This window comes from Scylla paramamosain, chromosome 35 (genome assembly GCF_035594125.1).
Source record: "Scylla paramamosain isolate STU-SP2022 chromosome 35, ASM3559412v1, whole genome shotgun sequence".
NCBI classification, from domain to species: Eukaryota; Metazoa; Arthropoda; class Malacostraca; order Decapoda; family Portunidae; genus Scylla; species Scylla paramamosain.
In genome coordinates this window covers 16,876,609-16,893,506 of record NC_087185.1, presented here as the reverse complement: position 1 = coordinate 16,893,506, position 16,898 = coordinate 16,876,609, and the positions used below count along the sequence as shown (strand labels likewise).

General features: G+C 40.9%; 1 long non-coding RNA gene across 2 annotated transcripts; it reads left to right on the top strand.

Annotated features, from left to right (window-relative positions):
* The first annotated feature begins 3,834 nt into the window (after positions 1–3,834).
* On the top strand, positions 3,835–14,485 carry LOC135090452 (uncharacterized). 2 transcript variants are annotated; one of them, XR_010261919.1, is made up of 3 exons: positions 3,835–3,980; positions 10,716–10,799; positions 14,370–14,485. It is a non-coding gene; the product is annotated as an uncharacterized LOC135090452 (long non-coding RNA). The 2 variants fall into 2 exon arrangements; XR_010261920.1 differs by lacking the exon at positions 14,370–14,485 and adding an exon at positions 13,312–13,733.
* The last annotated feature ends 2,413 nt before the right edge of the window (positions 14,486–16,898 follow it).

Below are 16,898 nucleotides of genomic sequence, written 5' to 3'. Positions count from 1 at the left end.
TATATATACGTATTGCCATCATTACCTCTACAAAAGTAAATTAATGAATAACGACTTTCCGAAGAGACAGTATGAAGGAAGCCTAAATGAATGAATAATTAAGTAAAGAAGTGAATCAGTCTCACGCGTACGAGCCGTAGTGGTGACCATGTAGCTGTAGGTGTAATAACTTCTATTCCAGGTGTTTTCGTTCCACGTGTATAGCTTAGTGTTTTGTGTTCCTTAGTGTAATCGTACCTTGTAGACAATTCTTGTACCTCGTAAGGAATAAAAATACCTATGTCCATTTACCTGTGTGTCTTTTTTATACCTGTAATTCTCGCCACGTGATGGATGATTATGTATATTTCACTTGGTTACACACGCTCTCTCTCTCTCTCTCTCTCTCTCTCTCTCTCTCTCTCTCTCTCTCTCTCTCTCTCTCTCTCTCTCTTAAGATGTATAAATAGTTTGAAAAATAGATAGACTGTTGGACAGATAGATAGATAGATATACAGACAGATAGATATATAGATAGAAAGTTAGTTAGATAGATAGATAGATAGATAGATAGACAGATAGATAGATAGATATACATACATACATGCATACATACATACATGACCTGCCCGCCTGGTTCCGACCCCCCATCCTTCCAACCCCATGACCAGTTCGTCCCCCCTCCCCCTCACCACCACCATCACCAGCCCCTCTCTTCCTCCTCCACTTCCCCAGTCCCTGCCACCCTCCCCACCACCACCACCACTACCTCTTCTTCCTCTTCGTCTCCTTCTCCTACTCCACCCCAAATTACTTCTTAACTAGTATTTCTGCTATTTCCTCCTCCGATTCCTTTTCCCTTTTCCCTCCAGCTCTCCCTTCTCTTCCTCCTGCCTCCCATACCAATACCGCCCCCTTCTCCCCCTCCTCCTCCTCCTTCTCCTCTACCTCCGCCTTCCCTGCACGTTGCACTTTAATTCTGAATATTTATTAATGCCAATGAGAGAGAGAGAGAGAGAGAGAGAGAGAGAGAGAGAGAGAGAGAGAGAGAGAGAGAGAGAGAGAGAGAGAGAGACAGGTGGCATCTGTTCAAGTAACTGCAAGCTTACAAACAGAAAAAAATAACTATCTGACCTTGAAAATAGATGAATGAATAAATAATGATAACAATACTTGATATAATGAATAATAATGATAATAAATGGATGAATAAATTTATCTTATTAACGCACCAAATGTTTTTCTTCTGTAGATGCTAATACTTTTACTTTTCTGGTGATGAATGACTTACGTATATTTTATTTTATTATGTATATCTTAAAATAGGAGAAAATTAATTGAGACCGACTACTTGTAAAACAATCCTTTACTCATCGTCTGACGTGCATGTGACAGTGTGCATGTGTGTATGTGTGGAGGCTTTAATATAGAGGCTTTAATATAGACGTTTTAATGAAAGACCATAACATGCAAGCGCGTTTGGGAGGTGGTCATAACTTACCACAGTTTAGTATGTACATTCACGGTAACACGTAAAAGAGAGGAGAATATCTGAGAGGGGAGGATAAGATTTCTAAGAGAGGAAGGAAGTAAGAGAAAGTGGAGAGGGAGGAAGAGAAGGAGGAGAAGATGACGAGAGAGGCAACAATCTGAGAGAGAAAGGGAGAGAAAGGAAGGAAGAGGAGAGAGAAACACAGAGAGTTATGTCCTTCGTCACCCTACTGAATCGTAACTAGCTCAGGTTCCTCCCCCCTCGCCGGCACCACGCACTCCTCTCCTCCTCCGAACCTGAGGTGTTTACGATTCATCACGGCGACGAAGCAGGATACAACTTATGACCGCGACTGTACATAGAAGTGGTATTTTCTAGCAAGACTCACAACTCATAGCGTGTAGTAGTAATAGTAATAGGATTAGTAATAATAGTAGTAATGCTATGCAGTAAAAAAATACAGCATTACGATAACCAATGAGAGAGAGAGAGAGAGAGAGAGAGAGAGAGAGAGAGAGAGAGAGAGAGAGAGAGAGAGAGAGAGAGAGAGAGAGAGAGAGAGTGTTATCATATAGCGAGGGTGTATTGCCGTGTTATCTGTGGTGACTATTGTTTTCGATTGTGTGTGTGTGTGTGTGTGTGTGTGTGTGTGTGTGTGTGTATGTATGTCATGGATTCTCTGTTTGTTATCTGATGACGCCCCTGTGTGTGTGTGTGTGTGTGTGTGTGTGTGTGTGTATGTATGTGTGTGTGTGTGTGTGTGTGTGTGTGTGTCCCATCCTCCTCACGGGACTAAACTCATAAGATCAACACTATAATCCAATCTCCTCTCCCTCACTGTCCCTCACTCTCCCTCACCACTCTTGCCAGTTTTGTCTCGTCTTGTTCTTGTGACTGGAACTTTACTGACAGAAGGAGTCCGCTCAGGGTTTCATTATTTATTTATTTATTTACTTATTTATTTATTTATTTGGCTATCTTCCATTTTATCAGTGCTTATATTGTTATGTCCATTTGTAGAAACGCGTCTCTCTCTCTCTCTCTCTCTCTCTCTCTCTCTCTCTCTCTCTCTCTCAGGCGTGAAGGGATGAAGAAGAGAAAGAAAAAAGAAGAGAACTGGCAAATATGAGATAAATAAGAATAAATCACATATAGAGGAGGAGGAGGGGTGGGAGAGGTCATGAGGGTAACTAACAATCTCTCTCTCTCTCTCTCTCTCTCTCTCTCTCTCTGACGACATAACCGATACACAGAATAATAATTGGAACACCGCGACTGTATTTCCCCTTTTGCTCCTCCTCGACCTCCGCTCTCCCGCCGGTGCTCCCGTGAGTGTTACCTGAGCCTGCGGGAGAGGGTGAGGCCGCGGAGGTCAGGCGAGGGCACGGCAGGAATGTTGGCTCACAGTTTCGAGAAATCATTGGCGTGTGACGTGAATTGAAAGCCAAAACTCTCTTTCCTCTCAATCTTTCTCTCCATCAACCTCTCTTCTTTCTCCTTCTCGCTCCCTCCTTGCCGGCTCTTCATCCTCTCCCCTCTTTTCCACTCTAAGGAGCAGGATAGACAGAGACCTGGGATGGTAATGCAGTTAATTAAATTCCATTAAGGGTTTGGAAGGTAAATGCGAGTTGTCTCAGATATGGAAGACTGGCAAACAGTTCCTCCGTGTCTAAAAAAAAAAAAAAGAAAGAAAAATGAAGAAAGTACAAACAGCATTTCAGTATAGTGAGATAATGTTATGACTTACTTAGATATAATTAATAATTCAACTAATAATAGAACAGTAAAATATAATAACGCTAAGATAAACCCTTAAACTTTATCGTCATTGTGGCCAAGCATAAGGGCTAACTAGAAAGAATAAAGCACAGTGGCGAGCATTATGCAGTACTTAGCATGTGATTTGTGTCTCATGCGTAGCCTAAAAAAAAAAAAAAAATGCTAGTAAACTGTGTATGAATAACATAAAGAAACTTCCAGTGAACACGTTACAGCGTAATAAAATAACATTATGGCAGTATGCAGCATGCAGCACTTAAATTGCTATTCGTCAAAAAAATAAATAAATAAAATAAATAAATAAATAAATAAGAATATGAGGAAAAGGAGTGCATGCATTTAACTAGGGAATGCAAGAACAGCGAAAAATAAGGTCCCTGGTTTGAGACGTGACAATATAATGAGAAAATGCCATAATTTTCTCATCACATTCCAGAGAATATAGCATATTATGTATCATTAAATTATACATAAAAAAAAGTAAAAAAATGTACGTAGATAAGGAAAGCAAGAACAATGATAAAGTCAGTGGGTAGCGACGGTACAAAGTGGTGTTTACATCAACAGATCTCGCGCGCGGGATGTTTCCCTGGGCGGCGAGCATGTGACGAGTGGCTCAGTGCTTGGCATGGTGTTATCTCCGTCCCCGTGATACCCAAGGCCTCATGGCACCAAGGACAAAGGGCAGGGCTTGCGGTGGTGTGGTTAAGCGGTGGCGGCAGAAAATACAGTGAGTGATTGTGATTGTGGTAGTAATTGTGATAGGGTGATTCTATCTTAGCACTTTTATAACATTGGATTGTCACGCCTTCTGTAAATAACTGCACAGTGGTGATGACGACAGTGCACCACGTGTTTAGTCATAACCCTCTCACAGCGGCTGTGGTTCATGGGGACAGTAGGTCAAGTTTTTGGTGATGCATAATGACAACTCAGAGTGTAACGATTATTTTATTTTCCGTGCATGAGAGGCTCTGGCCGAGACCTGCAAAAAGGGAGGCTATAAGAGGTCACTGAAATAGCTAGTCCCCAAAGTGTCTTGAAACTTCCGTCTCGAAAGAGTTCAAGTCATAGGTAAGGAAATACATACGCAGGCAGGGAATTATGATAGCCTATTTCCCTGATATTATTTACACCTAGTGGCCTCCATATCAAAGACTGCAAGCTCAATTCTGGCTCTCGAATATTTCTAACAATACTTTCTTACAACACTAACCGGCGCCATATGATCTTGTTGCTGTGATGCTGTAACTTAATTTATCATATTTCCATCTGTTTTGTCACACGCACTGGTACACCCTACTTCCATTTTCTTTCTTTTCGCTGTTATTTAAACTAGAGGTGAACGAATACTATTATTTTTTTGCTGAGCCATTGGTATTCCCAGGATGATCTAAACCTCACCCATTGTTCCGAGTGACCTTTGTGATTACGAGAGGGAGGAGCTGCTGTCTGATGATACGGTGGCCTCGCTATTTGAGCCAAAGTATCGAGAACATTCATATATTTGGGGAGACGGATCTATATGTTTCCTATCAACCCTGTCTTTGCCAGCGTTTGCAATGGAGGCCTCTGGGGGGGCGGCATGAGTCTCTGCCAAGGTGTTGCTCTAAACGCCTGCCCTGCCTCAGTAAGGACAGAGATTGTAAGCCTTATAAAAGTGAAAGGGGACGATCGCCTAAGCTCCAAATAGAAGAGTTGCAGAAAAATTAACTCGGCATTATAGGCAACGTGCTAAAAAGAAAAATAGTAATCATAATGAATAAATAAAATAAAGTAATGAAATAGATAATAAATAATAATAATAATGATGATCAAAAGAAAAATAATCGATTTTCTGAGACTAGAATACATCATAATATATCTTCGGCCATGGATTTTTCACACTGAGATATAACCGTACTTTTCTTTAATCCCCGTCACTTCCACCCGCTACTTGAGAGGAAGGCAGTCGTGGTGTTACAGTTTCGGTTCATTTATAAGAAAAGTCACTGTCTGTAGCGGCTTCTCTTTCCTCCTCCTCCTCATTCCCCTCTTCCTCCTCTTCCTCTTCCTCTTCCTCCTTCTCCTCCTCCTCCTCCGTCTTCGCCTGTGCTGTCCAGTGTCTCTTTATACTATGTAAAGTAGACCACAAACAGCTTCATAGGAACCAGCAGGTCTGTTGATGTTTGTTCTTCCTTTGTGATTTTCTGCGATCCGCTTGCTCCTGTTCCTTCTCCTCCTCCTTCTGACTCCTCTCCTCATTCAGTCTCAATTTACTAACCATTATCTGCATCTTTGAAATGAACTAAACCTAAGATTGATGGATCGCTCCACTGGCATAAGGCGCCGCTGAAAACTCAGAAGCGGGAACAACAAACAGGGAGATACCGAGGCGGCATTCCATTAACTCTTGATTTCCGTCCTTGAGTCACAGAACCTTCAGGGCGTCTGGTGGTGGTGGTGGTGGTGGTGGTGAAGAGGATGATGGTGATAATGATGAGTGAAAAGTGTGCTGCCGTGTGTCGGATCTTAAAATAGGCCTAATAGAAAGTGTCTGGCCCTAACTGTCAGCGTCGTAGTGGATAAAGAGGCGCGAAAAGAAGCTATCTCATGCCTACAGAGAGAGAGAGAGAGAGAGAGAGAGAGAGAGAGAGAGAGAGAGAGAGAGAGAGAGAGGATTTTATAGTGGAAGAGAAGGAGAAAGATCACCAGAGAGAGAGAGAGAGAGAGAGAGAGAGAGAGAGAGAGAGAGAGAGAGAGAGAGAGAGAGAGAGAGAGAGAGAGAATTTCTTCCCCTTTTGTAAACATGAGCGAACCTTTCTCTGACCCGTGGAAAGTGAGAAGACAAATGGAAACGAATGAATGTGAAAACAAATGAAAAACGTAAAAATGACTTTCAAACAGAAGGGTGAAAGGAATAAAAACTCACCACTTTATGTAGAGGAGAAGAGAACGAGGGCGAAAAATATACATACATACATACATACATACATATACCTATACGTACTGAAACTAATATAGAGAAAAATAATACTGGGAAATAGACGCTTAGGTAATTAATATAGAAACGTAATACATATATACACACTAAAAAAAAAAGGACTGGAATAAAGGAACTAAGTGTGCAATGTAGATCTTGTTAAAATTTGAAGAACGAGACATGAATAAGATGATAAGAAGATAAAATTGAATAAAAGAAACATCACTTTACGAATGAGAGAAACAGCAAAGGACAGAAAGAAAGATTGATGAAAGGTGAAAGCAAACCAGAGCACAAATCCAAGAGAGAGAGAGAGAGAGAGAGAGAGAGAGAGAGAGAGAGAGAGAGAGAGAGAGAGAGAGAGAACAAATTGCTCTAAAGAGGAAGAGAAATTTGTAGTGGAAGAGGAAGAGGAGAAGAAAGACTAGCAGAGAGAGAGAGAGAGAGAGAGGGAGAGATGAATTGCTCAAAAGAGGAAGAGGAAGAGCAGAAGAAAGACTAGCAAAGAGAGAGAGAGAGAGAGAGAGAGAGAGAGAGAGAGAGAGAGAGAGAGAGAGAGAGAGAGAGCAGGCAGTGTGTGGGTCTTGGGGTGAGCGCGAACAAACACAGGTCAAGAAATCAAAGTCTGGTTCCCGTCTAAGTGTGTGCGCTGAGAAACAGATGAACTGAAAACTGTCCACACCGCCTGTTGGTCTTCCCGCCAGCAAGACACTGAGACAAAGAGGGCTAATTGCTCTAAAAACAACGCAAAATTCATTACATCTTACTGCCCATGTTGTTAGACGGGACAGAGGGAGTGTGTGTGTGTGTGTGTGTGTGTGTGTGTGTGTGTGTGTGTGTGTCTGTACGTGTGTGTGTATGTGTGTGTGTATACGTGTGCGTGTGTGTGATGTGGGTGTGGTGAGTGGCAGAGAATAGGAAATTTAATGGTCATCTTCTGACTTGGGGTTATACAGCCATATGTGGTGATGATGGTGATGGTGGTGGTGATGGTGATGGTGGTGGTGGTGGTGATGGTGGTGGCAATGGTGGTGCTGGATGCAGAAAGGGGATAGGAAGGATGATAATAAAGATGGACATTGAGAGAGGGATGATGTAAAAATAGTGATTAATGAACAGGCAGGTGTGAAATGGTGTACAGAGAGAGAGAGAGAGAGAGAGAGAGAGAGAGAGAGAGAGAGAGAGAGAGAGAGAGAGAGAGAGATTAATAAATAAAGAGATAAGCACTGCATCATTCTCTCGTCGTTGTACTTTTAAGATATGTGTTCGAAGTAATGTTTAACCTTGCGCTGACTGGACTCCGCATCTCTTGGCAGTCACATAGTTAACGATTGCTAGGAACCTATTGTAATTATTTAATGCACTGCTTAGTTATCCGAGAGTAGAAATGAATGAAATGTAGGGAGTATAAATTTTCAGATAATTATTTATTTTAAGTTGATAGATTAGTAAGTTAGTAATACGGTTAGTTAGTAGTTAGTTAGTAAGTCAGCTAATTATAAAACTAGTTAGGTAGCTAGTTAAATAGTTAATGAGATACTTAGATTAACAACAACATAGTTTATTCAATTCAAGATAAGACGACTGACTAAGAAACGCCATAATTATGATTATCTGCTTTAATAACTCCTCTGGTACCAAGATCAGGATCAGGACAGGAACATCACTCTGAGGTAATGACCAAGAGACCACATGACGATGTCAATCATTTAAGTAAAAAAAATAAATATTCATAAAAAAAAAAACCAAGGAAGTAATGTGTAAGGCTCACCACACATGAGAGAGAGAGAGAGAGAGAGAGAGAGAGAGAGAGAGAGAGAGAGAGAGAGAGAGAGAGAGAGAGAGAGAGAGACGGGAGGTAAGGGAGAGGGCTATTACCAAAACACACGGCGTGGCGAGGCCAGAACAAAAGAGCAGCGGATGCAAATACTTTAATCTCCCAGGCGGGGGATTCACGTTTTTATCGCGGCGGTGAACTTTTTGCAACATCACATCGCGGGCGGCTGTCTGGGGGCCTGTCACGCGTCTTTGTCCGGCAGTCCGAGTCAACACAGCCTGGGTATAAATAAGGCAAGTAACGTTACATTTAGGCAGCACAAGAGAGGGACGAGTGGTTCATCCATCAGCGGAGGGTTAATTTGGCCTGGCGCTATTTTTCCGTCTGGCATCGCGGTGTTAGCGGTCAAAACATAACTCTTCCCTTCTCTCCTCCTCCTCCTCCTCCTCCTCCTCCTCGTGGTCCTCTTCCTCCAACTCCTCCTCCATTTCTTCTTCTTTATGTTCTTAATCTTCTTGTTCTTCTTCTCATTTCTGTTCTTGTTATTCTTTTCCTCTTCCTGATCCATCTCCACATTTTCTTCTTCTTGTTCTTGTTCTTGTTTGCCTTTTTCTTTCCTTCCTCTTGTTCTTGTTCTTCTGTCCTCTCTCTCTCTCTCTCTCTCTCTCTCTCTCTCTCTCTCTCTCTCTCTCTCTCTCTCTCTCTCTCTCTCTCTCTCTCTCTTATTCGTGTTCTTATTCTTAATGTTGTTATTGTTGTTGTTGTTGTTGTTGTTGTTGTTGTTGTTGTTGTTCTCCTTCCTCCTTCTCCTCCTCCTCCTCCTCCTCCTCCTCCTCCTCCTCCTCCTCCTCCTCCTCCTCTTCGTTATTCTAAGTCTCCTATTTGAGATTAGATAATGTAATTTATCCCAAACAGAATCGTAAGGGCTAATTTGCTGTTGTTTGCTCTTCCTTTGTATTCCTTTATGTTTGTGTTCCTCCTCCTCCTCCTCCTCCTCCTGCGCATCTCGAGGTTCATCTGTTTCTCATTCCTCTCTTTGTTTTTCTCCACAGCCAAAGACTGCTTTCTTTTATGGTCATTATGATTCGTAATGGTTAGGTATGTGCGCACCTCTGTTTTCTTCAGTAATATATCCATGTGTAATGTACGTTTTTGGTTATCATGTTTTCTCTCCTTGCTCCTTCAGGCAAATCCACATATTTCGTTTATATTTTTGCTTATGATAATATTTTTCGTGTTTTTCCTGTTATAATACTTTTCTTTACCTGATACCTTGTTTTTGCTGATACTTGTGATAATATTTTAGTGGTTTTCCTGTCTTAAACACTCGTCCCCTTCTATATTTTTCTCCCAGACAACTACAAGTCTTCATTTTGAACACTATTTCAGTTCTTGATTCGGTTTATTATCAGTATCTTATTCTTACGTCCTTCCTCTGACGTGCTGGTGCTGCCTCTCCCTCCTCACGCTGCCTGGTGCTTTGCTGCTCACCACGATGAAGACTAACCATTGCCACCAGTCGTCTTATTACATCACCACCAGTACAAATAACAACTCACTTTCAAGGCAGTAGTAATTCTCCTTAATCACAAATACATATAATTTTCCTGGGTTTGTAAATTTTTGAAAGCTCAAAATTTGAACACAACAGTATTTCTCGAATCTTTGAATAGTAAAGTGACTGAGTTAAGGCACAATAGCAACAGTCATGGAGCTTGTCAGGCTTACGAGAGAGCGCTACTTCTTTCATCCAGAAACACCGCGAGCCATGACCGAACTCTCAATCTTTGTTTCCTTCTTTAGGTTACTCATTTTTTTTTTCTATTTGATGCATCTGTTTGTTTTTTATCTTTATTCATTTGTTATTATTATCATTATTATCATTATTGTTATCATTATTATTATTATTATTGTTATTATTTATTTATTTATTTATTTATCTATTTATTTATTTACTTTGTTCATGTATTACCGTTTTTTTTTTTTTTTTTCCAAACCATCGTCACACAAACACACATGATATTCTTGGCTTAGTGAAGACACTGGCCCCTGTTCTGAAGCGTTAAGGTGTCCTGTGTCAACCTTCAGCACGCTCCAGTCATTATTACTATTTTCAAGGATGCTTTCGTGATTCCAGGGATAGACAGAATGTTTAACAAGGGTTCTGTATCATTATTGGATAAAAAAAAGCATTGACTGCATTATCTCGACTATTTTTAGCACACCAATGGAGATAACTGACATTCTCAAGAGTGCTTTCCTGATTCGAGAGATAGTTAACAAGGATTCTGCATCATTAATGGGTAAAAGTGTTAGGCGTCTTATCTCGAATACTTTTAGCACGCTCTAGTGGAATTTAATAGTATTTTCAAGAATGCTTTCATGACTGGAGAGATAGACAGATAGTTTAACAAGGATTCTGCATCACTGACAGATAAAAATGCAGTGAGGGCCAGACCAATCATCTCTGTAGCCTTTGAAAACAGTCCTTACGAGAGCATGGAGCGTTTAAAGAATACCAGTTTATGTTGTACAGTAAAGGCTTACTGTATTTTTTGTATATCCCTTTGGCAGTCTGACCTACGACCCATCCTGACCTCATGACCGCTCCCCAAACACAGCTGACAGGTCTTTGTATGTGTATTTTTTCAGCCCACTTCACATCATTCAACATAACCTACGTAAGGATGTTAAATAATGACATTACTTTCCTTGTTTGTTTTTAGACTCGCAGATGACCTCGTGACGTCACTGGAGGGGAGGGCGGCCCAACGTGACGTCAAGAAGGGAGGATAATGATGAGAGAAGAGGTAAGGGTTTTAATTAAGAAGTGTTACTGTTAATACTATGCACCATGTCCATTGGAAAATAAAGTAATAAAAGAAGAGAGGAGATAGGAAGAGATTAATTAAGAAGTGTTACTGTAAATACTGTAAAGCATATCTCTTGGAAGTAAAGCTTAGAAGAGAAGAGGAGATAGGCACTTCAACCCCTTTCAGTGCAGTGTGCAACAGTTCACAACACTAAAAGGAAGGTATGAAATCTTTATAAACATGTACAAGAAGGAAAGGGATAAAAAGAAAAGATTTTGCAGTTTCTAGCTGATATTATGTTTGGAGGTGGCTGCAGCATTACAAGAAGTGTCTCAAAGTGGTTAAGGCATAAAGGAAGGAGTGTCTCATACCAGTAAAAGGATCTAAGGAAAATTACCATTGATTTTATTCATTTATTTCCTTTTTGTCGTAGAAATTCACGTAACGATAATCCAAAAGAAGTAACCATTTCAATGAAGGAATATTACTTTAAATATATGTGCCTTGTTGATATATAAAGAAGAAAAGACATGAGAATAATTGTTAAAGATTGATGCCATACTTTTATTTTCGTAGGACAATAATTTACTGATAAGAAAACTAGAAAAGAGTTAAGAATTTCAATTAAGGAGTGTTACTGTAAATTTCTCTCTCTCTCTCTCTCTCTCTCTCTCTCTCTCTCTCTCTCTCTCTCTCTCTCTCTCTCTCTCAGTACTCTGCAGCATCCACTAAGTAAATCTTCGCACGGAGTTCTCAAAAGAAAGACAGCACTTCTCTTTTGTGAGGCCACACGTGTTTCGACGGTCTCTCTCTCTCTCTCTCTCTCTCTCTCTCTCTCTCTCTCTCTCTCTCTCTCTCTCTCTCTCTCTCTCTCTCTCTCTCTCTCTCTCTCTCTCATTCCGGCTTTATTTGCTAGCGTAGGCTTGATCTGAGAACCATCTGCAGTTTGCTCAGCACAAACACGAGATCTAGAACAGCGCTGCGCCATGACAGAAGTCCAGTGGAGTCCGTTTTCTGTTCACACTCACTCTATCTATCTATCCACGTGAGTTTTATCTGCACTCTCGCCCGCCGTGTACCTTGCGTCGTGTTCCTGCCATTACTCTTTAATTAATACGTAAGGAAAGAAAGTTAAGAACAGATCCATGACTCGTTTCGTGATAGTCTTCAGTCATTTTTTGTAACATTTTTTCTCTTTATACCAATACGGCTGATCAGTGTCTCGAGGTATTTTCATCAAGTCAATATTTACCTTAAAAATTTACCGAAACCGGAGTGATGGAGCAGAAATGTGAGGTAAGGAATGTGTAACTGACATCCGCCGAGCAATGCTGTGTAGTAATTCATATAACTTTCTCGCCGCGACGGTCAAAGTAACTCCCCTTGTCTTGTGTCCTCACCTGTTACCTGCGCCGCCTGATGGATTACCCCCTGTGGTTTATCCTGAACGCCATTAGAGGATTTATGTTAAGTTTATCCGCTACAGTCAAAGTAATGCACCTTGTCTTGTCTCTTTTACCTGTAATTTGCGCCGCTTGAGAGATTTAACGCCTTCAATGCCTTGATATTAGTGTGGCTCACCTTGAATACTACAGGAGGATTTCTATAAAGTTAAGCTCCTTTGCTAAATGTAACGCGTCATGTCTTGTCCCTTCACCTGTAACCTGCGCCGCTTGATAGATTTAACCCCTTCTCTATCTTGATATTAGTGTGGTTTATTTAATACTGTTGGTGAATCTTTGTTAAGTTTAGCCGTTACGGTCAAAGCCACGCACCTTGTCTTCTCTCTTCACCTGTAACTTGCACCGCTCGATAGAACTAACCCCTTTACTAGCTTGACAGTAGTGTGGCTTATTTAGTACTGTTGGAGAATTTTTGTTGAGTTTTGGTGCGACAGTCAAAGGAGTGGGTCTTGTCTTGTCTCTGCCTGTAACCTGCACCGCTCGATAGATTTAACCTGTTTACTAGCTTAACTTTGGTGTGGTTTCTCCCGATATCAGAGGATTTTCTTAAGTTCAGCTTGATATTTGTAATGAAAAGGTTAGCAATCATCACGTGTACTCCTTCATTACCATTATATATTTTAATGTATCTTCATTTACTGTATTCTGACTAACAGTTGAGTTGTTATTTTCTTTATCAAGCTCGCAAATGATCTATTAAGGGTTTGAGGTGTCGTGTCCAATCGTTTTCTCGGAAGTAAAATGTTAACAAAGCGTCGAACAAGGATGCTATTTTGGCGGTGAATGTTTGACAGCCCGACATGACTGGTAAAAACTTGCTCTGGTGTCACATGTGGATAATGAAGGCAACAATAAGGGCAAACTTAGAGTAAACTTAGAATTTGCAGGCACTGGTAGCGAGAAGGTGTCGTCATGATAGATACCCCGTCCTTCATCCTTTCGTGACGTCGATGTGACGTTTAACTATGAACTAGGAGTAATCACCATCCAGCCAGCAGTTCTGTCTTTTTGCCTCACACACACACACACACACACACACACCACAGTATTCTTGGTGCCCCGCCATGCCGAGCCCCGCCGAGCCCCGCCCCGTCCCGCCGTGGCTGTGGTAACAATTTCTCGTCTCTCCCCGTCAATATTTAGCGTAATTTCCAGGCTTTTCCAGGTGTTTTCAGGTGTTTTCTAGACTGGTGTGTAGGAGGAGGAGGAGGAGGAGGAGGTGGAAAGGAGAGAAAGTGTGTGAGGGAGAGGTAAGAACAGGAGGAGAAGAGGAAAAAAATGTTTCCACCCAATATCATTATTTTTTTTTTTATTAGTGGAGTTGGTATTGTTTTGATATTTAATTTATTATCAGGAGAATGTAACAAGTTATAATGTATAATAAAATTCGCTCTAGCTGTAATTTTGTTTGTCGATAAAATAACTCTTTCGTCATTTTATTTATTTCAACTTTTTTTTCTTATTAGGACGCCTAGGATTGTCTTGGTATTTAATTTAAGACTTAAAAAAAATTAAAAACCTATACCAAGTATTAATATCCAATAAAATCTAGTCTAGCAGTTCGTATTTTCAAATTTAAAGTAAGTCCGTTGCTATATCTGAAAAAAAACAAGATTTCTTTGTGCAACGAGGAATTTGTGTTTTCTCTGTTTATCAGGAAAGTAATTTTTTTTTTGTATTCAGAATATGTAATAAAATCTAGTCTGGCTGTGTTTTCTATATCGGTATTATCATTTTTTGTGATAACGTTCATAAAAGTTACAGATATTTTTTTTTTCGTTATTATTAGTCAACCCAGAAATATTTCTATATTTAGGGTAATAGTTAAAGTAAATGTCAAGTCAGAATATGCAGTGCATTCCAGTCTAGGTTTTTTTTTTTTTTCTCGTGATTTTCAAAATGAATTCCGTTATGTAGATATAAGGGTCGAGACGGTCATTTTCCATGTCTCCCTCCCTGTCTGTACATCAATATTTAGCTAAAATTCCTGTTGTTTCCAGACTTAGAAGTGAAGAAAAGCCAGAATAAACCACGAAAATAGATATGTAATCCCCAAAATGTCTCAAATAAGGCTTAAATCAATTGACGGTTTTACCCCGTTCAGAACACCCACTATCAAGACGCAACGTCATCAGGACCCAGACCAAGAGCTTCCCTCCTCTCTCCCCGTGTCTCCGTCAATATTTTCCTCAATTTCCAGAATTTTCCGGCCATTTCCAGGTATTTCCATACTGAAATTCTTAGACTGTAGTAGTAAGAGAAGTAAGAAATGAGGGACGGAGGAAGAGGAGGAAGAAGGAAGGAGGAATGTAGGGGGAGGAGGTGAGAGTGGTAGTAGTAGTAGTAGTAGTAGTAGAAGGAGTATTATTATTATTATTATTATTATTATTAATATTATTATTATTATTATTATTATTATTATTATTATTATTATTATTATTATTATTATTATTGTGTGTGTGTGTGTGTGTGTGTGTGTGTGTGTGTGTGTGTGTGTGTGTGTGTGTGTGTGTGTGTGTGACCCTAATTTGCCGGTTGATGCAAATGCTAGTAATAATAATGCTGAGGTATTATTTACTACTTGTAGTGAAAATAATCTTGTGGTGGTTAACAATCTGAAGACCAGTAATAAATACCTTGTTGGTAATAAGACCCTCAAGAAACGGAACAAATGCATCTTAGATCTTGACACTGTGTTGCCTCTTTGTGTGCTGAAGTATATACGTGACTTCAAAGTATTACAACAACATAATCTCCCTTCAGACTGTGCCCCTATTGCTGTGTGTGTGTGTGTGTGTGTGTGTATGTGTGTCCCATTGGCACTGACCTGGGTAATGTACTGAAGAGGGCAGAGTCGTTAGGGGATTATTCATCATATCACCGCTGCCCACCTACATTTAAGCTCACTCATAGGCCTGTGGGTTATGGAGATGTGAATAAGCCCAAGTTCATGGGTTAGGTTAGGTTAGATTAACCTAACCTAACCTAACCTAACTTAACCTAACCTAACCTAACCTAACCTAACTTAACCTAACCTAACCTAACCTAACTTAACCTAACCTAACCTAACCTGCCTCAGTATAATGTACATGTGTGTGATGACGTGAACGTGATGGCTAAGAGAGTGAGGTTTTGTATACGTGCGTGACAAAGAGTGAGGTACATGAACGTCCTCATGAAGTGACTTAGGTTGATGGGAGTGCTTGCGGCAGGACAGAGACGACTCCAGGGTATGGAAAGCAATTGACTGGAAGGGTGATGTAAATGGGGGCAGTGGTGATGATGAAAGCCGACCGACTAATACAGAGTTCAAACAACATTTTGAAAAGGTAGTAAATCCAGATGATGTGACTTATTTTGACCATACTGATTCTAATGTGACTATTCCCATCCTAGACGACCCAATAACTGTGTAGAGTGGAACACCAGAGTCGAGTAATGAAGACAGACAAGGCTTGTGGACCATATGGATCCACCTCCAGGCATTTTCTCGCTGCTCCCGGCCCAGTGGATTATGAACTTCTTTAACTATAGATATGTTTCTTTCCGGACTTAATCCTGGCAACTACCGCGAGATTAGCGTTACTAGTTCACTTAGTAAACTGTATATATACGACATGATTCTATGTCATCGCCTGTACCAGTGGTTCACTGCTTATAGAAAGCAGGCAGGTGGTCAGAGAGGGAGAGGATGCCTGGAGCAAGTTGTCACCCTGCGACTACCGACTGACACGGCAAGAAGGAAGAAAATCAAACTCTGTAGCTTTCATAGATTTTTTAAAAGCTTTTTTAAAGCTTATGACCCCGACATAAATTATTTGAGAGCCTAAAACAGTGTAGATGCTGCAGGGTGATGCCGAAGGCAGTGACGGCGATGTACCGCGTCACGGAATTATCCTAGGCACAGCCCCAGGTGGCAGGTTACCCCCATCTCCACTTCCCTCCCTTACTTGCCTCTCCCTGCCCCCTCCCCCCACCGTGCCTGGGCTACACCCCCACCACCTTACTACTCTTTCCATTCCCCTGCCTGTGTGTGTGCGTGTGTGTGTGGGAATATTATAACAAAACCGTACTCGTAATCTAACCCAAGCCTGCTACTGCTATTACTGCTACTACTACTACTACTACTACTACTACTGCTTATTATTATTGTTATCATTATTATTATTATTATTATTATTATTATTATTATTATTATTATCATCATCATCATCATCATCATCATCATCATCATCATCATCATCATCATCATCATCATCATCATCATCCGACTATACTATCTCTCTCTCTCTCTCTCTCTCTCTCTCTCTCTCTCTCTCTCTCTCTCTCTCTCTCTCTCTCTCTCTCTCTCTCTCTCTCTCTCTCTCTCTCTCTTACCTCCTCCTCCTCCTCCTCCTCCTCCAGTCCTGCTAACACATCCATCAAATCTATGACAAAATTTATCAGCTTTTCCACACCCATTGGTAAAACTCCTTCAATTTCCATCGCTTCCTCCGTTCCCTCCACTCCTCCACTTTCTTCCACCTGGCCCAGATCTTCCTCCACCCCTCCACCCGTCTCTCCTCTGCCTAGGGGAGGCGAGGGAGGCGTGGAGGAAAAAGGAAAGTGAGGAAAAGTAGGAGGGAGCGAGAAC